At 47.3% G+C, this 25,089-nt stretch overlaps 1 long non-coding RNA gene across 2 annotated transcripts; it reads right to left on the bottom strand.

The window, feature by feature from the left end:
* Window positions 1–1,860: 1,860 nt before the first annotated feature.
* Window positions 1,861–25,056, bottom strand: LOC127570221 (uncharacterized). Of its 2 annotated transcripts, XR_007956322.1 has the most exons (5): window positions 24,989–25,041; window positions 22,664–22,848; window positions 21,779–22,026; window positions 6,999–7,166; window positions 1,861–2,119 (listed from the first exon to the last, which is right to left on the bottom strand). It is a non-coding gene; the product is annotated as an uncharacterized LOC127570221 (long non-coding RNA). The 2 variants fall into 2 exon arrangements; XR_007956321.1 differs by lacking the exons at window positions 21,779–22,026; window positions 22,664–22,848 and having other exon boundaries at window positions 24,989–25,056.
* Window positions 25,057–25,089: the final 33 nt, after the last annotated feature.

Genomic DNA, 25,089 nt, shown 5'->3' with positions numbered 1-25,089 from the left:
TTATATCCCTTGACATGGAAGTCAAAGTCAAAGTCATTGAAGGAGGGTGGCTGGTGACTCCCACATCAGACCTTCATCCAGCCCGTCTGTCTGTCACCTCAGTGCCATACTCAACCCTGAGGTGACCTTCAGACCACATATCCCACCTCCACCACTGCAGCATGGCTTGAATCTGACTCTCCCTGACTCCATACATTGCTGAGACCCTCCTCCCCATCTTTGTTACATCTAGTCAATTACTTTAATGCACATCTTCTCCCTAAGCAGTGCATGTGTGGATCTGCAACATGGTCAATCGTGTGGGAGTAACTGCCTACACCCATCTTGCACTGAAGGCTCCACCTGAGCGCATGGAACTACACTGCAGTTTGTTCAATGATCACCTGGTTTGTGGCCACAGAAAATTTCAATGCCAGGGTCAGGCACCCAACCATGCTGAGATGGTGCACCAGTCATCTCTCCTCCCTATCTTCAAGCCATTATGCTGGATCGATCAGACACTGCCTGGGATGGGGGGTACAGAAGCCTGAAGTCCCACACCACCAGGTTCAGGAACAGCTACTTCCCTTCAACCATCCGGTTCTTGAACAAACCGACACAACCCTAATCACTACAGTTTAGCAACACTATGACCACTTTGATCACTTTGCACTAAAATGAACTTTTTTAAAATTCTATTTGTGTTCTTTCTTGTAATAATCACGTATAATTTATGTTTAATTTATGTTCTTCTTGTGAATGCTACCTATATAATGGGCAGGCACAGTAGTGTATCGGCTAGCATGACGCTATTACAGCATGAGCGACCCGGGTTAAATTCCGGCTGCTGTCTATAAGGATTTTGTACGTACTCCCCATGTCTGCGTGGGTTTCCTCCGGGTGCTCTGGTTTCCTCCCACATTTCAAAGGCGTACGGGTTAGGAAGTTGTGGGCGTGCTATGTTGGCGCCGGAAGCGTGGCGACACTTGCAAGCTGCCCCCAGAACACTCTACGCAAAAGATGCATTTCACTGTGTGTTTCAATGTACACGTGACTGATAAAGAAATCTTATCTTAATGTTATGTGCCTGTGATGCTGCTGCAAGTAAGTTTTTCATTGCACCTGTGCACACATCTACTTGTGCAGATGGCAATAAATTCAACTTGGACTTTAAATACTCAGCAATACAAATGGGGCCTGGCTCCTGTGCAAGTTCCACCCACAAGAGAGGAGTGCTTTGTGTAAGGCCTGTTCTGGAGAGCTACACCGCAGCTCTCGATCTGGGAAGGCCATGCAGGTCCACCACTTGCCAGTTGCGACGCATCTTGAGGAAAGAGGGAGGAGGAGGGGCATCAAGAAGGAGGCTTTCTCAGCCATTCTGTCAGGGAGTCACTGACTGTCCTGTTGTTTCACTAACAAGGAGTAACTTCATCATAAGCACAGCAAAGGGTCAAGAAAATGGCTCCTCAAGATGCTCATTCTCGGTAGTGTAGGCCAGGCACGGTAGTGTAGTGGTTAACATCACGCTATTACAGCGCCAGCGACCCAGGTTCAATTCTGGCCGCTGTCTGTAAGGAGTTTGTACGTTCTCCCTGTGTCTGCGTTGGTTTCCTCTGGGTGCTCCGGTTTCCTCCCACATTCCAAAGGTGTACGGGTTAGGAAGTTGTGGGCATGCTATGTTGGCGCCGGAAGCGTGGCGACACTTGCGGGCTGCCCCCAGAACACTCTATGCAAAAGATGCATTTCACTGTGTGTTTCGATGTACATGTGACTAATAAAGAAATCTTCCTTTCAAGCAATGCTCACATTCCTTGAGTGAATAAAAGTACAGCAAACAACTGTTCTTCAATTCACAGATTATTGGTATTGGTATTGGTTTATTATTGTCACTTGTACCGAGGTACAGTGAAAAACTTGTCTTGCATACTGATTGTACAGGTCAATTCATTACACAGTGCAGTTACATTGGGTTGTACAAAATGCATTGATGTAGTACCGGTAGAGTTTAAATTTAAAAGTGCAGAATGATTATAGTAAGGGTAATGAGTAGATTTGTAGAGAGCAGCTTGCAACGAGTCGCCATGCTCCGGTGCCATCTTACGTCTCCCCTCTGGCTTTTTCAGTGTCCACATGGCCACAACTGTTGAGTGCAAAGCCAAATTATTGTTATATGTCCAAGTGAATATCAGCTAATTGTCAATAACTCTATAGCTAGAACAACTATAACTCTATAACTATGACTCGAATTGTCCTTCTGTGTACCCTTGGCATCTATCATCTATGTGCCTTTCTCTGCAGTTTATCTTCTACGGATGCAACCCACAGCATTATTCTAAGAATTAGAAACAGGAGTAGTCCTTTCAACCCCTCCCGCCTGATCTTTTAGCTCAGTGTGTGACTTTCCTCTGTACTTTCCTCTCATGGCCAAGGTTCTCCTTTGGCTGGTGGAAGGCGGTTACTTTCAGTGGAGGAGGCTATAGACATGGAGCTCATATGGCCCAGTGTTAAACTAGAGCGACTCGCCATGAGTGACGAGGGTCTAACCGGTAGCGGAGGTTACTGGCGAAGAGAGAGAGGACACAGTGAGGAACCGCTGCCGTTCCCCCAGGATGGTGCCTGAATGGAGATAGAAGGCTGACCTCGAACGCTCCTCTAATCACTCCCAGCAGTGACGACAGTAGATGGAGATTGGCTGGCAGCAAGTTAACCAGGCGTCAGAACACACCAGCCTGCAGGCCAAAATCCAATGCACCAGTGCGGTTCCCAGACGCAGGCTGGTTTAGAATGAGCTGTAATAGAAGCTCGGACAAGAGCCTTCAGATGGTGGATGGTGATCGGGACAGTCGGTGTTGGAATGAAGGGGTGGATCCCTGGCTTTGCCCAAACCCTTGGCACTTTACACTTACTTTCCAGCAAGACACAACATCTTCTTCTCTCCTCTCCCATCGGGTAGAAGATACAGGAGCCTGAGGGCACGTACCACCAGGCTCAAGGACAGCTTCTACCCCACGGCGATAAGACTATTGAACGGTTCCCTTATACAATGAGACGGACTCTGACCTCACAACCTACCTTGTTGTGACCTTGCACCTTATTGCACTGCACTTTCTCTGTAGCTGTGACACTTTACTCTGTACTGTTATTGTTTTTACCTGTACTACATCAATGGACTCTGTACTAACTCAATGTATCTGCACTGTGTAATGAATTGACCTGTACGAACGGTATGCAAGACAAGTTTTTCACTGTAGCTCGGTACAAGTGACAATAATAAACCAATGCATGTTTCATGGGGACATAAAAAGCTTCCTGTAGTTTAACCTTTGTTTCTTTGTGACCAGACCAGAGTACAGTCACCTCGTGTCTGCTTTTGTTTTTTCACCACATCTCCCGATTACACAAAGGCATTAAAGATAGGAACAGGAGTGGGACAGGACAGCCCACTTAGTCAGATCCTTGGAACTTCTCTCTGTCAATTCCACTTTCCTACACTATCTCTATATTCCTCAATTACTGATAGATCTATAAATAGAGTCACACAGCCCGGAAACAGGCCATTCAGCCCAACTCGTCCATACGGACCAAGGTGCCTCCCTGAGCTAGTCCCATTTGCCTGCATTTGGCCCAAGTCCCTCTAAGCCTTTCCTATCCATGAACCTGTCCAAATACCTTTTCAGTATTGCATTTGTACTCGCTCTCAGCCTCAAATAAACTGATTGATTAAGTATTTCAACCATTATAGCAACCTCCCTACATCCCTGCGCCATTTCATCAATGTGTAAATTGGCTGGGCTGTTTCCTACATTAAAATAGAGGCCACACTTCCGAAGCTAATTTATTTGCTGTGTAAAAATGTTTTTGGTGTGATGTGAAAGGTGCCGTATAAATACAGCCTTTGTTTTTTTATTTAGGAGGCACATGCCGTTTCGTCCCCAGAAGAAACAGAGCAACAGCAGCAAATTTTGGTGAGTCCACAGAAACAATGCCCATCGGTTCTAAACCAGGTAAAGATGTACGGACATATGAACTGGCAGCAGGGCTGGGTCACTCACACCCCCAAGACTGCTCTGCCATTTAATAAGATGATTTGATTGTAATCTCAACTCCGTGTTCTCGTTTACCAATCAGCTTCTGGCTTATTGTAGAGGATTGTCGAAGATTGCAGAGGGACATTGATGGGATGCAGAGCTGGGCTGAGAAGCGGCAGATGGAGTTCAATCCGGAGAAGTGTGAGGTGGTACACTTTGGAAGGACAAACTCCAAGGTGGAGTATAAGGTTAATGGCAGGATTCTGGGCAGTGTGGAGGAGCAGAGGGATCTGGGGGTCCATATCCACAGATCACTGAAAGTTGCCTCACAGGTGGATAGGGTAGTTAAGAAAGCTTATGGGGTGTTAGCTTTCATAAGTCCAGGGATCGAGTTTAAGAGCCATGAGGTAATGATGCAGCTTTACAGAACTCTGGTTAGACCACACTTAGAGTACTGTGTCCAGTTCTGGTCTATAATGTGGAAGCATTGGAAAGGGTGCAGAGGAGATTTACCAGGATGCTGCCTGGTTTAGAGAGTATGGATTATGAGGAGAGACTAAGGGAGCTCGGGCTTTACTCTTTGGAGAGAAGGAGGATGAGGGGAGACATAATAGAGGTGCACAACATATTAAGAGGAATAGATAGCGTGGACAGCCAGCGCCTCTTTCCCAGGGCACCAATGCTCAATACAAGAGGGCATGGCTTTAAAGTAATGGGTGGGAAGTTCAAGGGAGATATCAGAGGAAGGTTTTTTACCCAGAGAGTGGTTGGTGTATGGAATGCGCTGCCTGGGGCGGTGGTGGAGGCAGGTACATTGATCAAGTTCAAGAGATTGCTAGATAAGCATATGGAGGAATTTAAAATAGAGGGATATGTGGGAGGAAGGGGTTAGATAATCTTAGATGAAGTTTAAAGGTCGGCATAACACTGTGGACCGAAGGGCCTGTATTGTGCTGTACTGTTCTATGTTCTATGTTATCAAGAAACTATCTCTCTCTCCTGTAAAATTATTCAAAGGCTCTGCTTCCATTATCACAGACTCACAGACTTACAGTCATACAGCACAGAACCAGGCCCATCACGTTCACACCAAGCATAGCCCCCATCTATACGAATCCCATTTACCCCCATTGGGTCCATAGCCTTCAATTTTCTTTTTGTTATTCATTCAAGGGGTGTGGGCATCCCAGGCTGAGCCAGCATTGAATTGCCCATCCATAGTTGCCCTTGAGAGGGTGGTGGTGAGCTGCCTTCTTGAAACCGCTGCAGTCCCTGAGGTGTGGGTGCACCCACCACACTGTCAAGGAGGGAGTTCCAGGATTTTGACCCAGCGACAGTGAAGGAACAGCGACTTATTTCCAGGTTGGGATGGTGTGTGGCTCAGAGGGCAACGTCCAGCTGATGGTGTTCCACCACTTGGTACTTTTGCTGGTGGAGGTGGTGGGTTTGGAAGGTGCTGTCTGAGGAGTCTTGGTGAGTTGCTGCAGTGTGTTGGTGATTCAAATTCATGTCTAGATGGCAGGCATGGTATTTTAGCGGTTAGCGTAACTCTATTACAGCGCCAGTGACCCGGGTTCAATTCCCGCCACTGTCCGTAAGGAGTTTGTACGTTCTCCCTGTGTCTGCGTGGGTTTCCTCCGGGTGCTCCGGTTTCCTCCCATCTTCCAAAGGCGTACGGGTTAGGAAGTTGTGGGCATGCTATGTTGGCGCTGGAAGTGTGGCGACACTTGCGGGCTGCCTCCAGAACACCCTATGCAAAAGATTCATTTCACTGTGTGTTTCGATGCACATGCGACTGCTAAAGAAACCTTATCTTAAATGTTGGACGTGTACTGCTTCCACTGCCCCCGTAGGCAGCACGTTCTTGATCCAACCACTTTCAGCAAGTTAAAGCTTTGTGCAGTCCCACACAGGAGGAGATGGTGATGGTGCAGTGTTAACTTACCAGCTCACTGACCCAAAAGCCTACACTCAGAAACTATAGACACAAATTCAATTCCCATCGTGGCAGCTGTGGAACCGAGAATTTGGTGCAAATCTGGAATTTAAGAAAGAAATCTAGAACATAGGACTTAGAACATTACAGCACAGTACAGGCCCTTCGGCTCACAATGTTGTGCCGACATTTTATCCTGCTCTAAGATCTGTCTAACCCTTCCTTCCCACATAGCCCTCCATTTCTCTGTCATTCATGTGTCTATCTAAAAGTCTCCTAAATGTCCCTAATGTATCTGCCCCCACAACCTCTGCCGGCAGTGCGTTCCACGCACCCACCACTGTCTGTGTAAAAAAACCTACCCCTGACATCAATCCTCCAATCACCTTAAAATTATGCCCTTAAATCTATTCTGAGAAATGATTGCTGTTGGTTTGTTGTAATTAATACCCACAGGAATTGGGTATTAACCCATCTATTACATATGATTTGAATGTACGAGGTATTGTTTGTGAGGAGGATAGTCACAGGTTTCAGGATGATATTGATCAGTTGGTAAAATGGGCAGAACAATAGTAAGTGGAATTTAATCCAGACAGGTGTGAGATGATGCACTAATGGGACGAGGATATGCACTATGAATGACAGGGCCCCAGGGAGCACTGAGGAACAGAGCGACCTTGGTGTACTGGTCCACGAATCCCTGAAGGTGGAAACACAGGTAGATGAGGTAGTGAAGAAGGCGTAGGGGATACTGGCCTTCAGTTCGCCAAGGCGTAGAACATATGAACAGGGAGATTAGGGTACAACCTTAGAAAACATTGGTTAGCTGGAGTATTAGTTGACATCCTACGGGATGGATGTGATTGCAATGGAGAAGGTACAAGGGAGATTCAGAAGGGTGTTGCTTGGGACGGAGTATTTCAGGTACAAGGAAGGGGGTAAGGACAGAGACACCCATAACATTTTGAGACGTATCTGACGAGTACTTGAATTGCCAAGACATAGAAGCTATGGAGCAAGTGCTGTAAAACGGGATTGATGTAGATAGCTACCTGATGATCGACATGGACATGGTGGGCCAAGGGACTTCTCTCTGTGCCAGATGAATCCATGAGCGTCTGACTCTCAGCTGAGGTTATTCTCCTTGGATTTGGATTTTCAGAAGATTTTCAATAAAGTCCCAAACGGGAAGTTGTTCAACAAGGTTCAAACAGCCAGAACTGGGGGAAATATACAGACATGAATTTAGAATTGGGCAGATAGAAAACAAAGTGTGGAGATAAATGTCATATTTATAAGTTTGCTGATGATACTAAACTAGGTGGGATCATGACTAGTGAGAATGTAAAGGGGTTTCAAGGGGAGACAAGCGGAGTGATTGGACAAGGGGAGTATCATAGAACATAGAAGAGTACAGCACAGTACAGGCCCTTCGGCCCACAATGTTGTACTGACCAATATAAACTTTCCCCACTATCAATCTGACCCTTCCCTCCTGCACAGCCCATAACCTTCTATTTTTCTTACATCCATGTGCCTATCTAAGAGTCTTTTAAATGTCCCTTTTGTATCAGCCTCTACCACCACGCCCGGCAGTGTGTTCCAGGCACCCACCACTCTCTGTGTAAAGAACTTACCTCTGACGTCTCCCCTGAACTTTCCTCCTCTGACCTTAAATGGATTTCCTCTGGTGTTGGCCATTGCTGCCCTGGGAAAAAGGTGCTGGCTGTCCACTCTATCTATGCCTCTCAATCTTATACACCTCTATCAAGTGGCCTCTCATCCTCCATCATTCCAAAGAGAAAAGCCCCAGCTTGCTCAATCTTTCCTCATAAGACATGTTCTCTAATCCAGGCAGCATCCTGGTAAATCTCCTCTGCACCCTCTCTAAAGCTTCCACATCCTTCCTATAATGAGGCGACCAGAACTGAACACAATACTCCAAGTGTGGTCTAACCAGAGATCTATAGAGCTGCAACATCACCTCACGGCTCTTGAACTCAATCCCCTGGCTAACAAAGGCCAGCACACCATATGCTGCCTTAACCACCTTATCAACTTGCACGGCAACTTTGAGGGATCTATGTACTTGGACCCCAAGGTTCCTCTTTTCCTCCACACTGCTAAGAGTCCTGCCATTAACCTTGTACTCGACCTTCAAGTTCGATCTTCCGAAGTGTATCACTTCACACGTCTCTGGATTGAACTCCATCTGCCACTTCTCCGCCCAACTCTGCATCCTGTCTATATCTTGTTGTAACCTACGACAATCTTCTACACTATCCACAACACCACCAGTCTTCACGTCATCTGCAAACTTACTAACCCACCCTTCCACTTCCTCATCCAAGTCATTTATAAAAATCACAAAGAGCAGGGGTCCCAGAACAGATCCCTGCGGAACACCACTGGTCACCGACCTCCAGGTAGAATATGCTCCATCTACTACCACCCTCTGCCTTCTATGGGCAAGCCAATTCTGAATCCACGCAACCAAATCTCCATGGATCCTATGCCTCATGACTTTCTGGATGAGCCTACCATGGGGAACCTTGTCAAACACCTTACTAAAGTCCATATACTCCACATCCACTGCTCTACCCTCATCAATTTGTCTTGTGGACTCCTCGAAAAACTCAATTGGGTCGTGAGGCACGACCTGCCCCTCACAAAGCCATGCTGACTATTCCAAATAAGACTATGCTTCTCCAAATGCTCATAAATCCTGTGTCTAAGAATCGTCTCCTGATAGTTTACCCACCACTGACATAAGACTCACTGGTCTATAATTCCCAGGATTATCCCTATTACCTTTCTTGAACAACAGAACAACATTTGCCATCCTCCAATCCTCTGGTACCACTCCTGTGGCCAGGGAGGGCACAAAGATCATCGTCAATGCCCCAGGTATCTCTTCCCTCACTTCCCATAGTAATCTGGAATATATCCCATCTGGACCCAGGGACTTATCTAACCTAATATTTTTCAGAAGCTCCAACACTACCTCTTTCTTAACCTTCAAATGCTCCAGCACATTAGCCTGTTCTATGCTGACCTCACATTAGTCAAAGTCCCGCTGCCTGGTGAACACTGAAGCAAAGGATTCATTAAGGACCTCCTCCTGTACCTTGTCCACCTCCAGGCACATGTTTCCTTCTTTATCCCCGAGTGGTCCTACCCTCACACTAGTCATCCTCCTGTTCTTCACATACATGTAGAACGCCTTGGGGTTTTCCTTAATCCTACTCGCCAAGGCCGCCTCATGTCCCCTTCTAGCTCTCCTAAGTCCCTTCTTAAGCTCCTTCCTGGCTACCTTATAACTCTCAAGAGCCCTGTCTGGGTTTTTGCTTCCTAAACCTTAAGTATGTCTTCCTCTTCCTCTCGACTAAATGTTCCACCTCTCTTGTCAACCATGGTCCCGACCATCCTTTCCCTGCCTCAGTGGGACAAATCTATCCAGAACCCCATGCATGTGGTCCTTAAACAACCTCCACATTTCTGCTGTGCATTCCCCTGAGAACAACTTCCCAATTTACACTCCCAAGTTCCTGCCTAATACTGTCGTAATTAGCCTGCCCCAATTAAAAACTTTCCCATATCGTCTGCTCCTATCCCTGTCCATGGCTATGCTAAAGGTCAGGGAGTTGTGGTGACTATCTCCAAAATGCTCGCCCACTGAGTCTGTCACCTGACCAGGTTCATTGCCTAGTACTAGATCCAGTATGGCCTCTCCTCAGGTCGGCCTGTCCACATACTGACCAATCCTTCCCGGACATGCCTTACAAACTCTGCCCCATCTAAACCTTTTGCACTAAGGAGGTGCCAATCAATATTAGGGAAGTTGAAGTCACCCATGGCAACAACCCTGTTATTTTTGCACCTTTCCAAAATCTGCCTACTCATCTGCTCCTTGGTGTCCTGGTGGCTACTGGGGGCCTATGGAATACTCCCAATAGAGTGATCGCTCCCTTCCTGTTTCTGACTTCTACCCACACTGAGTCAGTCGATGATCCCTCCACGACGTCCTCCCTTTCTGCAGCTGTGATACTGTCCCTGATTAGCAAGGCCACTCCTCCCATCTTTTACTTCCCTCCCTGTTCCTTTCGAAACACCTAAACCCCGGAACATCAAGCAGCCATTCCTGCCCTCGTGACGGCCAAGTCTCTGTAATGGCCACAGCATTGTTATTCCATGTATCTTGTGGTAATATCAAATGGAAAAAAGTGAAGTTAGCCACTTTGATCCGTAAAACAGCAAAAACGGGTATTTGTTAAATGGAGAGTGACTGGTTAACGTTGATGTTCAAAGGAAATTAGGTGTCATTGTACACTAGTCACTGAAGGCCAATTTGCAGTGGCCATATCGGAAAGCAAATAGCATCTTAGCCTTTAATATAAGAGGATTCGAATACAGGAGTAAATACATAGGACCTTGGTGAGATTGTCCTTGGAATAATGTGCACGGATTTGGTCTCCAAACCCATAAAATGATGGATTCGCCATTGCAGGAGCGCAGCAAAGATTGACTGGACAGGTTCCAGTGGCAGAGATTGAGTAGACTGGGCCTGTATTCCAAGAGTTTCGGAGGAGGAGAGGAGATCTCATAAAATTCCTGTTGGTTGACAGACTGGATCTTGGGGAAGGTTGCCCCTGGTTCAAAGTCGTGAACTGGGGGTCACAGTCTTAGTCTAAGGGGTAGGTCGTTAAGGTCTGAGATGGGGAGACATTTCTTCACACAAGAGGGTGGTGAATCTTTGGAATTCTCTACCATGTAAGGCCGGTGGCTCAGTCATTGAGGCAGGGATAGATTTCCAGTGCAGAGAGATCGGAGCTGAGGTAAAAAGTCAGCCATGGTCTTGATGGATAGTTAGGAAGACTCAAGCAAGTCAGACAACAACTATACTTCTGTGGCGTACACTCCTCTTTTGCAGCTCACGCAGAAAAGACTGACCGGGCTGAATTCTGGGATGAAGGAATTAGCTGACTGGGTGGTGAAGAAGGCGTTTGGCACGCTGGCCTTCATCGGTCAGGGCACTGAGTACAGGAGGTGGGATGTTATTTTTCAGTTGTACGAGATGTTGTTGAGGCTGCACCTGGAGTACTGTACAGTTTTGGTCACCCTGTTATAGAAAAGGTGTCATTAAACTGGAAAGAGTCCAAAGAAGATTTACAAGAATGTTGCCAGGACTCGAGGGCCTGAGTTATAGGGAGAGGTTGGACAGGCTAGGACTTTATTCATTGGTGTTTAGGAGGCTGGGGGGTGACTTTATAGAGGTGTATAAAATCATGAGGGGAATAGATCAAGTGAATGCACACAGTCTTTTTCCCAGGGTTGGGGAATCAAAAAACTGGAGGGCAAAGGGTTAAGGTGAGAGTGGAAAGATTTAAAAGGGACCTGAGGGGCAAATAATTCACACAGAGGGTGGTGCATATATGGAACGAGCTGCCAGAGGAAGTAGTCGAGGCAGGAACGATAACAACATTTAAAAGATACTTGGACATGTCCATGGATAGGAAAGGTTCAGAGGGATATGGACCAAACATGGGGAAATGGGACTGGCTTTGATGGGCATCTTGGTCAGCATGGACCAGTTGCCGTGTGACTCTACGACCCTACGACCATGAGGGAAGACTATGGAGGCTGGATTGTGCTCTGAAGCTTAGAAGGATGGGAAGTAATCTTGATAAGATAAGATAAGATTTCTTTATTAGTCACATGTACATCGAAGCACACAGTGAAATACACCTTTTGCGTCGGGTGTTCTGGGGGCAGCCCGCAAGTGTCGCCACACTTCCGGCACCGACATAGCACGCCCACAACTTCCTAACCTGTACGTCTTTGGAATGTGGGAGGAAACCGGAGCACCCGGAGGAAACCCAAGCAGACACAGGGAGAATGTACAAACTCCTTACATCCAAGATCGTGAGGGAGCTGGGCAGGGTGAAATGATGCTTCCTCTAGATGGGAAATTCTGGACCTGGCTAGTGTCAGCAATTGCTCTCGACTGAACGGAGGGGGAGTTTCTTTTCTCCGAGGGTTGAACCTTTGGACTTCTCCCCCTTCCCCCACGAGAGCTGAGTGTTGGACAGAGATATGTGAAGAATCGGGGGCCATGGGGAGCGGGCAGGTAAGTGGAGATAAAGCGATCAGATCCGCCGGGTCTTATTGCTGGACGGAGCGTACCCAGGACACCTGACCCGCTCCTCCTTGTATCTCCTGCACAATTGGATCATTCTAAAATGTTGTTCGATCAGAATCAGAATCCGAATCAGGTTTATTATCTGACTTATATGTCGTGAAATTTGTTGTTCTGAGGCAGCAGTACAGTGCAAAGATGCCAAGTTACTCTAAGTTACAACATAAACACATAAATAGTGAAAGGAAAAAAGGAATAACAAAGTAGTGTTCATGGACTGTTCAGAAATCTGATGGCGGAGGGGACTGTGGACAACAGTAAAGGCGTTATGTAGATGCACAAGGGTCTTTTCATTTGTTGGATTTATGCCTTATGAAGAAAGGTTGAGTGAACTCGGCCTTTTCTCCTTGGAGCGATGGAGGATGAGGGGGGACCTGATAGAGGTGTACAAGATGATAAGAGGCATTGATCGTGTGGATAGTCAGAGGCTTTTCCCCAGGGCTGAAATGGTTTCCACAAGAGGACACAGGTTTAAGGTGCTGGGGAGTAGGTACAGAGGAGATGTCAGGGGTAAGTTTTTTACTCAGAGAGTGGTGAGTGCATGGAATGGGCTGCTGGAAACGGTGGTAGAGGCTGATTCAATAGGGTCTTTTAAGACACTTTTGGATGGGTACATGGAGCTTAGAAAAATAGAGGGCTATGAGTAAGCCTAGTAATTTCTAAGGTAGGGACATGTTCGGCACAGCTTTGTGGGCCGAAGAGCCTGTATTATGCTGCAGGTTTTCTATGTTTCTATGACTTATGAATTCCTGGACGTTGGCTGAGAATTTCTCTCCTTCCTTTCCATTGATAGTACCGACACAGGGGATGGGAGCTGCAAACCCCCAGTACCTTGGTCAGGATGGCGATGATTCAGACTCACTTCACCTTAGTACCCTGTTCGACACTGGATCCTGGCCAGGTAAGTCAGCAAAACACGCTGGAATGTTCCAGAATGGGAATTGAGTCCCATTGGGTGAGAATCAACTCATACCACAGCACAATTTACTCAGGTTTGCCTCTGCTGAGGAATCTTTGCAGATAGGTATCAGTGGAGGAAACCTGAAATGGTTCTGTGGCAATTTTTAAACATCTCATGACAAGTAAGTCAATGAATGGAAGAGCAAAGCCCTTGTGCCTCCATGGTTCCTTCTATAAAATGCACCTTTGGAGTTTAGAAGAACCTCCTTGGAATTGTATAGGATTCCTAGGAGGTATGAAAGGATGGACATTGAGAAGTTTCCATGTGGGGGAGTCTCGAATGAGGTGACACAGTTACAAGATAAGCAGCAGTCACTTCAAACTGAGGTGCATAGGAACTTCTTCCTGCCGGGCAGTGCAGATGAGATCATTAGGAGACACAAGCGACTGCAGGCGCCGCAATCTGAAGCAAAAAATGAGCTGCTGGAGAAACTCAGTGGGTCAGGCAACATCCGTGGAGGGAAATGGGCAGTCGACGTTTGGACTGTGGACTGAAAGAGTAGAGGGGAGACAGCCAGTAGAAAGCGGTGGAGGGGAGGAGGTGGAGCGAGGCCTGGCAGGTGACAGGTGGATCCAGGTGAGGAGGGGTTGGTTGGTAGGTGGAGTCAGGTGGGGGAGGGAAGGGTGGAGGTAGCGACAGAGGCTGGGAGGTGAGAGGTGGAGGCAAAAAGGGCTGCAGATGATGGGATCTGACAAAAAAAGATGAACATAGAACATAGAACACTACAGCACAGCACAGGCCCTTCGGCCCACAATGTTGTGCCGACATTTTATCCTGCTCTAAGATCTATCTAACCATTCCCTCCCACATAGCCCCCCCCCCCCCACCATTTCTCTATCATTCATGTGTCTATCTAAGAGTCTCTTCAATGTCCCTAATGTATCTGCCCCCACAACCTCTGCCGGCAGTGCGTTCCACGCACCCACCACTCTGTGTAGAGAACTTACCCCTGACATCCCCCTTATATCTTCCTCCAATCACCTTAAAATTATGTCCCCTCGTGTTAGCCATTGTTGTCCTTGAAAAAAGTCTCTGACTGTCCACTCGATCTATGCCCCTTATCATCTTGTACACCTCTATCAGGTCTCCTCTCATCCTCCTTCTCTCCAAAGAGAAAAGCCCTAGCTCACTCAACCTATCCTCATAAGACATGCTCTCCAATCCAGGCAGCATCCTGGTAAATCTCCTCTGCACCGTCTCTAAAGCTTCCACATCCTTCCTTTGATGAGGTGATCAGAACTGAACACAATACTCAGGTGTGGTCTAACCTGAGTTCTTTAGAGCTGCAACATCACCTTGTGGCTCTTGAACTCAATAACCCGACTAATGAAGGCCAACACATCATACGCCTTCTTAACAACCCCATCGACCTGTGCGGCAACCTTGAGGGATCTATGGACGTGGACCCCAAGATCCCTCTGTTCCTCCACACTGCTGAGAGTCCTGCCATTAACCTTGTATTCTGCCTTCAAATTCGATCTCCCAAAGTGAATCACTTCACACTTTTCCGGGTTGAACTCCATCTGCCACTTCTCAGCCCAGGTCTGCATCCTATCAATATCCTGTTGTAACTGACAGCAACCTTCTACACCATCCACAACACCACCAACCTTCGTGTCATCTGCAAACTTACTAACCCATACGGGGAATACAGCGAAGTGAAGAGGAACCAAATAAGGGAGGTGGGGAGGGCAGATGGGAACTGTGGGGGGAGGGCGCCCAGTGGGAGGAGTGTGTGGGTGACGGGCAGATGGAGGAGGGGAAAGAAATTGGGTTTTGGAGGAGTGGGGGGAGGTTGGAAAGAAGAGTGTGTGTGTGTGACAGAGCCTGGGTGGATCAGAAGGAGAGAGGAAGGTCAGAGGGGGAGCAGGTTACCTGAAGCAGGAGAGTTCAGTGTCCATGCCGTCGGGTTGTTAGACGACCCTTGGGGGAATATGAGGTGCTGTTCCTCCAGTTTTCATTTTGCCTCACCCTGGCAGTGGAGGAGGCCGAGGACAGACGGGTCGGTGTGGGAATGGGGAGGGGAATTAAAATGGCCGGCAAGCGGGAGCTCCTGAAGGCCAGGGTGGACGGAGCGAGTGGTCGGCTAAGCTGCGGCCTATTCTGTGCTGGGTCTCACTGACGTAGAGGTCTCCCCAGCCCTCTCCATCTGAAAGTGTGAAGACCTGACTCCCTCTCTGTGCTCGGCTTCATTGAAATCAGTGGACGTCGCCTCTCTTCACCACATCAACCCTGTGCAGGCTGTTTGCATGGATTCCCACTGTCACTGATGGGGAACAGCTACAACTTTGCACTTGTCTGCTGAAGCTTGTGAGCACTCAATTCAGCATGTAATCATCAACTGTCAGCGACTAAAGACTCCGTGCTAACCTCTGCCTTCATGGTGCCACTTCTGTGGGGATGTGCCATCCATTCCAGGCGGAACTGCCTGCAATTCCCTGCTTATAAGACTATTGAACAGTTACCTTATATGATGAGATGGACTCTGACCTCATGATCCACCTTGTTGTGACCTTGCACCTTATTGCACTGCACTTTCTCTGTAGCTGTGACACTTTACTCTGTACTGTTATCATTTTTACCTGTACTACATCAATGCACTCTGTACTAACTCAATGTAACTGCACTGTGTAATGAATTGACCTGTACGATTGGTATGCAAGACAAGTTTTTCACTGTAGCTCGGTACAAGTGACAATAATAAACCAATACCAATACCAATCTGGCCTCTGTGGTTCAGTGCTAAATTTTGCTTCATAACGTTAAACACAGGTAAGACAGATGAGCCCAGAGAATGGATCAGCAATTGCAACGGTGATGTTATTGCTGGTTGAGGTAAGACAGGAATGGCAGCTCAATGGAGGTGTATAAAATGATGAGGGGCATAGATAGGGTGGACAAGCAATATCTTTTTCCCATTATTGAGCGATCCAATACCAGAGGGCATGCATTTAAGGTGAGAGGGGGTAGGTTCAGAACAGACGTGAGGGGTACGTTTTTTACTGAGAGAGTGGTGGATGCCTGGAATGCGTTGCCTGATAGGGTGGTGGAGGCAAATTCATTAGGGGCTTTTAAGAGGGTCTTGGATGGGCACATGAATGAGAGGAAAATAGAGGGATATGGGCATTCTGTAGGCAGGAAGCAATAGCTCTGTCGGCAGAACATTGTGGGCCGAAGGGCCTGTTCTGTGCTGTACTGTCCTATGTTCTAATGTTCTGGTGTATAGAAGTTTCAGAAATGACAGAAGGGGTGCAAAAGAGGAGGGGAGTCACACTACTTATTTGGGAGAACATAACAGCAGTATTTAGAGATGAAAGCGAGACAGAGCCGGAGCGTGGCGACACGTTGCAAGCTGCTCTCTACAGATCTACTCATTACCCTTAATATGATAATTCTACACTTTTAAATTTAAATTCTATGTCACTAACTATCACTAATAATGTTCCTTTAAATCTTCTTACAGTCCTGGCGACACTTTACTCTGTACTGTTATTGTTCTTACCTGTACTACATCAATGCACTCTGTACTAACCCAATGTAACTGCACTGTGTAATGAATTGATCTGTACGATCGGTATGCAAGACAAGTTTTTCACTGTACCTCGGTACAAGTGACAATAATAAACCAATCCCAATACCAATATCCTGGAGGGATTGTCTAATGGGACCATATGGGTAGAATGTCGGAATCAGAGCGAGGTGATCACACTGCTAGGGTTATACTATCGGCCTCCCAATTATCAGTGGGAATCGGAGGAACAGATATGTAAGCAGATCGCAGAAAGGTGTAAAAGCAAGAGGGTTATAGAAGTGGAGTATTTTAACTTTCCCAGTATTGACCGGGATTACCTTAGTGCATGGGGCTTAGTTATATTGACTGAGTTACAGGGAGAGGTTGGACAGGATGGGACTTTATTCCTTGGATGGTAGAAGACTGGGAGGAGATTTTATGGAGGTGTATAAAATCATGAGGGGCATAGATAGGGTGAATGCGTACAGTCTTTTTCCCAGGGTTGGAGAATCAAGAACTAGAGGGCGTAGGTTTAAGGTGAGAGGGGAAAGATTTAATAGGAACTTGAGGGCATTTTTTTTACACAGAGGGTGGTATGTTTGTGGAACTAGCTGCCAGAGGAAGTGGTTGAGGCAGGTAGAATAACAACTTTTAAAAGACAGTTGGACAGGTAGATGGATTGGAAACGTTTAGAAGGTTATGGGCCAAACGGATGGGGCATCTTGGTCGGCATGGACCAGTTGGGCCAAAGGGTCTCTTTCTATGCTGATAACTCTATGAACTCTGAACTAGATGGGGCGGAATTTGTTCAGTGCATCTAGGAAAAATTTTGATACAGTACTTAAAGAGTCTTCCTAAAGATGTGGGGTGCTCAACGTTATCTTAGGAAATGAAATTGGGAGAAGTGTTGGTGGAGGAACACTTTGGGACAAGTGACCAATATTCAACGTAGTTTTGGAAAGAGGTAACATTGGTCCTCAAGTTAAGGTCTTGATTTGGGGGAAGGCTGATTCAATAGTGTAAGTCAGGACCTGGTGGAAGTAGATTGGGAGCAGATACCCCTGGGTAAAATGACATCTGACAAGTGGGTTCTTTTAAAAGGGAGTTAGTATGGGTTCAGGATCAACGTGTACCAATGTGTCTTCAACATGTTCCACCACTACAGAGTGAAAGATCAAGATGGAAAGATTAGGGAACCTTGGATGACAAAGGTTTGATCAGGGAAAAAAAGGAAATATATGACAGGTATAGGCAATGAGGGTCAAGGGAATCTCTTGGAGAATATAGAGTGTGTAGGAGAGAACTTAAGAGGGAAATTAGGAGGGCAAACTTGGGCCATGAAATATTCTTGGCAAGTAAGATTAGGGAGAAAAGCACAAGGCATTCTACATCAGGAGCAAGAGGGAGTGGCTCCCCTTAGGGCATAATCTGTGCGTGGATTCAGGGGATGGGAGGTGGATTCCTAACTGAATACCCCTCAGCTGTATTGACCAAGGAGAACGTGGAGGATAGTGAAATCAGGGAGGGGTGTGTGGACAATCTGGAGCAGGTCAGTATTAAGAAGGAGGAGATGTCGGATATCGTGAGACTGATAAGGGTGGATAAATCCCCATAGCCAGATGAGATCTATCCCAGGGCACCAGGCTCTGACGGAGATTGTTGCATCTTCATTAGCCACTGTTGAGGTGCCAGAAGACTGGAGTATGTCTAATGTTCCTCTATTTAAGAAGGGCAGCAGGGATTATACAGGTAACTACAGGCTGGTGAGCCTTACCTCAGTGGTAGGGAAGTTATCAGAGAGAATCCTAAGAGGTAGGACTTATGTCCATCTGGAAAGGCAGGGGTGGATCAGTGACCCTAGTTCAATCCTGACCTCTGGTGCTTCCTGTGTGGAGTTTGCACCAACTCCCTGCCACTGTGTGGGTTACCTCCAGGTGCCCTGGTCTCCTCCCACCTCCCAGACGTGTGGGTTGGTGGGTTAATTGGCTGCTGTAAACTGCTTCTAGTGTGCAAGTGAGCGGGAAGTGAGGGGAAATGTTGACGGGAGTGTGGGAAAGAACAAAGGAAGAGTGTAAAAATGGTAACTTGATGGTCAGCACCCACTGGGTGGGCTGAAGGGCCTTATGATGCCCAGTGCTGTCGGTGGGGACTTTCCATTTTCTCCCTGTGACTGCATGGGCTTCCTCCGGAAATGTGTGGGTTAGTAGGTGAACTGACCACCGTAAATTGCTCCATTTGTGCCGGTCAATGATAGGATGGGGTGGGGAATTGTAGGGAATATGGGGAGAACAAAATAGGATTAGTGTGGATGGGTGCTTGATGGCTAGCACAGGCTCAGTGCACTGAAGGGCCTTTTATATGTTATATGACTCTATGATTCTTTGATACATTTCCAAATCGGGCTGGTGTGTGACATAGAGGGGAACTCGAAGGTGGTAGTGTCCTGTGTACCCAAATTCCTGATGGTGGAGGTCATGGTTTTGGGAAGCACTGCAGGGAGTTGTAGACGCAGCCCAGCACATCACGAAACCAGCCTCCCCTCCTCGGGCTCTGTCTACACTTCTTGCTGCCTCGGTAAAGCAGCCAATATAATAGAACATAGAACATAGAAAAACTACAGCACAATTCAGGCCCTTCGGCCCACAAAGCTGTGCCGAACATGTCCCTACCCTAGAAATTACTAGGCTTACCCACAGCCCTCTATTTTACTCAGCTCCATGTACCTATCTAACAGTCTCTTGAAAGACCCTATCGTATCTGCCTCCACCACCGTTGCCGGCAGCCCATTCCACACACTCACCGCTCTCTGAGTAAAAAACTTACCCCTGACATCTAAATCAAAGATTTAGATCAAAGACATCATAATAAAAGACCCCACCCACCCCAGACATTCTCTCTCCTCCCCTCTCCCATCCGGCAGAAGATTCAAAAGCCTGAAAGCGCGTACCACCAGGCTCAAGGACAGCTTCTAACCCGCTGTTTTCTTGAATACCAAGAACGATATGGACTCTTGACCTCACAATCTACCTCGTTATGGCCCTTGCACCTTATTGTCTGCCTGCACTGCACTTTCTCTGTAACTGTAACACTATATTCTTCATTTTGTTATTTTTTTTCCCTTGTACTGCCTCGATGCACCGTCGTGATGAAACGATCTGTATGGGCAGCAAAGTTTTTCACTGTACCTCGGTACATGTGACAATAATAAACCAATTTACCATTGTGGGAATAGATCGGATGAGTAACTTTGGTGACTTTTGTAGATGACACAAGTTGCAGCCACCATGATGGAGAGGAAGAAGGTTTAGGGTGGATGTACACTCCTTCGTATTAAGATGGTGTCAAACTTTGTGGGTGCCGTTGGAACTGCACTCACCCAGGCAGGTGGAGGGTGTTCCACCACACTCCTGATTGTGTCCTGTAGATGGTGGACAGGCTATGAGATATAGGGAGGTGAGTCACCTGCCACAGGATACCCAGAACCTGACCCGTTCTATTTTAATTTATAGATGCCCCATCCAAGCTGGTCCCATTTGCCAGCGTTTGGCCCATAACCTTCTAAACCTTTCCAAATTCCTTGGAACTTCCTCCCCAGCAGCCCTGTGGGGACATCTTTACCAGAAGAACTGGAGAGGTTCAAGGAGGCAACTGGCTAGCACCTTCTCAAAAAGGAAGTTGGGATGGGCCATAGGCATCGGCCTTGCCGGAAGTGGACGAAGCTCAACAAACGAATACATTGTTAAAAACTTTAGTTTGCGCACTTGTTTGATTTAGTAATGAGCAACTGGTGAATGAAGACTTTAGTTCTTCCTCCTTCCACAGGACAAGATGCCGATGATGGAAATGACGGGCTGTTACCTCTGGTGCCTCAACAAGATTCCGATGATTCGGACTCTTCTGCAAGTTCTGGAAGCTATCCTCGTGAGTCAACAAAGGCACTGGCGCTCATCAGGATGTTTCAGGCTGGACAAGGCTTCTGCTGGGCAGTGGGGAGATCTGGAGGGATCTTGAGGTTTTGCGAGGTGTTGCACTCTGTGGGATCAAATGTAAAGGGACAGTATGGCAAGATCCTCAATAGTGTTGATGTACGGAGGGATCTTGGGGTCCATGTCCATAGCTCCCTGAAAGTGTCTGCACAGGTTGATAGGGCGGTAGAGAAGGCGTATGGCATGCTTGCTTTTATTAGTCAAGGCACTGAGTTCAAGAGTCAGCAAGTTATGTTGCAGCTTTATAAGACTCTGGTTAGGCCGCATCTGGATTACTGCGTTCGGTTCTGGTCGCCCCATTATAGGAAGGATGTGGAGGCTTTGGAGAGGGTGCAGGAGAGGTTCACCAGGATGCTGCCTGGATTAGAGAGTATTAGCTATAAGGACAGGTTGGATAAATTTGGAGTGTTTTCTCTGGAGCGTCGGAGGCTGAGGGGAGACCCGGTGGAAGTTTATAAAATTATGTCATGCCACCACCCCAGGCAGCACATTCCAGGCACCCACCACTCTCTGTGTAAAAAATTGCCCCACACATCTCCTTTGTACTTACCCCCTCTCATCTTAAGTCATACCCTCTAGTATTAGACATTTTGACCCTGGGAAAAAGATGCATATTCTATCAATGGCTCTCATAATTTTATTAACTTTTATCAGCCTCTGCCACTCCAGAGGAAACAACCCAAGTTTGTCCAACCTCTCCTTATGTCACATGACCTCTAATCCAGGCGGTATCCTGGTAAATATCTTCTGCACCCTCTCCAAAGCCTCCACATCCTTCTTGTAATGGGGTGACCAGAACTGAATGCAGTACTCTGCCTAACCAGAGTTTTATAAAACTGCATCATAACTTCCTGACTCTTAAACTCAATGCCTTCGCTAATGAAGGCAAGTGTGCCAGGCGCCTTCTTCACCACCATATCAACCTGTGCAGCCACTTTCAGGGAGCTGTGAACTTGGAGCCCAAGATCCATCAACACTGTTAAGGGTCCTGCCATTAACTGTGTACTGTCCCTTTACATTTGATCTCCCAAAGTGTGATACCTCACACACGGCCGGATTAAACTCCACCTGCCGTTTCTCTGCCCATATCTGCAACTGATCTATATCCCGCTGGATCCTTTGGCAACCTTCTAAACTACCCACAACACCACCAATCTTTGTGTCATCAGCAAACTTACCAACCCATCCATCCAGGCCTTTTACATTTATTGCAAACAGCAGAGGTCCCAGTGCGGATCCCTGCGGAGCACCACTGGTCATGGACTTCCAGGTAGAATAAGACCCACCATCTTTTATGGGCAAGTCAGTTCTGAATCCTAGTGGTCACCGTGGATCCCATGGGTACTGTGAATATGTTGGCCTTTACTGTAAGATGATTCTATGACCGCATGTATTGAAGAGGATTCCATATTAGAGGATTCTATACCTATAGAACATAAAATGTAGGAACAGTACAGCATAATACAGGCCTTTCAGCCTACAGTGTTGTGCTAAACTTTAAACCTCACCAAAGACTATCTAACCCCTTCCTCCCACATATCCCTCTATTTTAAATTCCTCCATATGCTTATCCAGTAATCTCTTGAACTTGACCAATGTACCTGCCTCCACCACCACCCCATGCAGCACATTCCATGCCCCAACCACTCTCTGGGTAAAAAACCTCCCTCTGATATCTCCCTTGAACTTCCCGCCCATTACCTTAAAGCCATGCCCTCTTGTATTGAGCATTGGTGCCCTGGGAAAGAGGTGCTGGCTGTCCACTCTATCTGTTCCTCTTAATATTTTGTACACCTCTATCATGTCTCCTCTCATCCTCCTTCTCTCCAAAGAGTAAAGCCCGAGCTCCCTTAGTCTCTCCTCATAATGCATACTCTCTAAACCAGGCAGCTATAGACAAGGATTCTCTGACTATGACTCTGCACACAAATGGGTGCCCGGTGGTTAACGTAGACATGACGGGCCGAATGGCCTGTTTCCATACTGTATGACTCTCTCTATGACTTGAATACAAGAGTAGAGACATCTTGCTGTAATTACCTGGACCTCTGGTGAGACCATACCTGGAGTGTTGTGTTCATGGCTTCCCAGTCTAAGCTGGATGGCTAATGGAAGATTTTGAATGTGGAATCATTGTCCAGTTCCGTGGTACAGGTGGATGTGCGCTGACAGCATTTTCTATGGGCAGGGGTTTGATGTGTAAACGCTGACTAAGGATGTCTGTTCTCTATATTCACAGTGCAACAATCTGGAGATGGAAGTGACCAGATATTACCGCTGGTGCCTCAACCCTTGGATGATTCAGATCTCTCCAGTTACACCATTTCCGATGCCTCTGACAGTGAGTCTCGAGAACAAGAACACTGATTGGGGTACTTCATGGCGGGGTGGGCATAGGGGTCCAAGTGGCCTGCTCTTACAATGGGGGAGGCCGTCCAGTGACCAGACCACTGGCTGCAAGGCCTTTGGAGCAAGCCCTGTGCTCCCACATGATCGTGGCTGATCTGCCTCTGGCCTTAATTCCTCCTGTGCCAGCTCCACACTGTCCTCGACACCCCAATCTCTCAGCAATGTACCTACCTCCTCTAACTACCCCCAGTGATCTAGCTCCTGGGGTAGAAAATTCCAGAGCCTCACCAACCACTCCCAGCAGCTGTCTCCTATCTTCAGCCTCCCCTCCTCCCACCTCACTCCACCCTGCCTTTCAATATTTTTCCTCTCTCTGCTGTCTGCCTCCACCTCTCGTTCACCTGCCTCTTTGTCTCCCAACTCCAGCCCCGCTCCCCTCCTCTACCCGGCACCATCTTACGCCCCTCCTCTGTCCACCAATTGCCTCGGACTCCTGTCCCACTACTCCCCTTCTCCTCTTAGTATTGGCCACCTCCCCTCTATACCGGCCACCACCCCCCCCGCCCCCCCCCCCACCACCTCGACTCTCAGTCCTGATGCAGGGTCTTGAGCCGAAATGTCGACAATTCCTCTCCCCCCACAGATGCTGCTCGACCCGCTGAGTTCCTCCGGCAGATTGTTTGTGGCTCCAGATTTCAGCATCTGCAGTCTCTGGTGTTCACCAACTTCTCCTTGTAGCTGTGTTCCCTTGTTCGACGCTCTCCATCCAGTGGAAACATCTTGACATCTACCCTGTAAACCTCCCTTAGAATTTTATATGTTCCAATAAGATCGTCCCTGATTCCTCCAAACTCCAAAGACTACAGATTCAACTTCTTTACCAACGTGCTAATGGACAATGCTCCCAGGAACGACCTACTGAATTTGTTTTGAACTGGTCTCCAAATTCAAACCTTCCCTGAGTGAAAGAGTTGCTGGTTCCAATTGTAATTCAATCTGAGCTCTAAAACTGATGGTACACTTATTAATCACGTTGAGTCAATGAGAGATACACCACAGACCAGGCCCTTCAGCCCACCAAATCTGTGCTGACCATCAAATTCCCATCTTTACACTAGTCCTACCTTAACCCATTTAATTCTACCCTCATTCCCACCAAATCCCCCCAGACTCTATCCCTCGCCTACACCAGGGGCAAGTTGCCAATTAGCCAATCACAGCCAGTTATCCAGTCTCCATATCCATTTAATGATCAGCCATGATGATGGGATCCTGCAGGTCAGTTGGACAGAATATTCCCTTTGCAATGACAATGCCGATCATAGAACATAGAACAGTGCAACACAGGACAGGCCCTTCGGCCCGCAATGTTATGCCGAACTAATTAAATCAATACTCCTAATTAATCTAACCCCTCTTCCCCACACATGACCATATCCCTCCCTTCTCTGCATATCCATGTGCCTATCTAAGAGTCTCTTACATGCCCCTATGCTATCTGCCTCTCCCCCCACCCCTGGCAGTGTGTTCCAGGCACCCACCACTCTCTGTGTAAAAAAACCTGCCTCGCACAACTCCTTTGTACTTGCCCCGTCTCACCTTAAATACACGCCCTCTAGTATTAGATATTTCAGTCCTGAGAAAAAGATACCAGCTGTCTACTCTATCTATGCCCCACATAATTTTATAAACTTCTATCAAGTCTCCTCTCAGCCTCCGACGCTCCAGAGAAAACAGCCCCAGCTTGTCCAACCTCTCCTCAGAGCACGTCCTCCAAACCAGGCAGCATCCTGGTAAACCTTCCTCTGCACCCTCTCCAAACCTTCCACATACTTCGTGTAACAAGGCAACTAGAATTGAACGCAATACTCTAAACGTGGCCTAACCAGAGTTTTATAAAGATGTAACATAACTTCCTGGCTCTTGAACTCAGTGCCTTGAGTAATGAAGGCACATTTGCTACACGCCTTATTTACCACCCTATCAATCCTGTGCACTTTTAAGGTCCTTCACTTTTCCCCATAAACATTTGGACTAACCTCCACCAAATGTTAGTATGTTATCCAGAGGCAGCAATCTTGATGTCCTTTTCAATCACTCCCCTGTAAACACTGAAGCAATGGTCTCTGTCACAACACTG

Source organism: Pristis pectinata, chromosome 5 (assembly GCF_009764475.1).
Source record: "Pristis pectinata isolate sPriPec2 chromosome 5, sPriPec2.1.pri, whole genome shotgun sequence".
Taxonomy (NCBI): domain Eukaryota; kingdom Metazoa; phylum Chordata; class Chondrichthyes; order Rhinopristiformes; family Pristidae; genus Pristis; species Pristis pectinata.
Note: the sequence above shows the minus strand (reverse complement) of the source record. Positions and strands in the feature narration are given on the sequence as shown.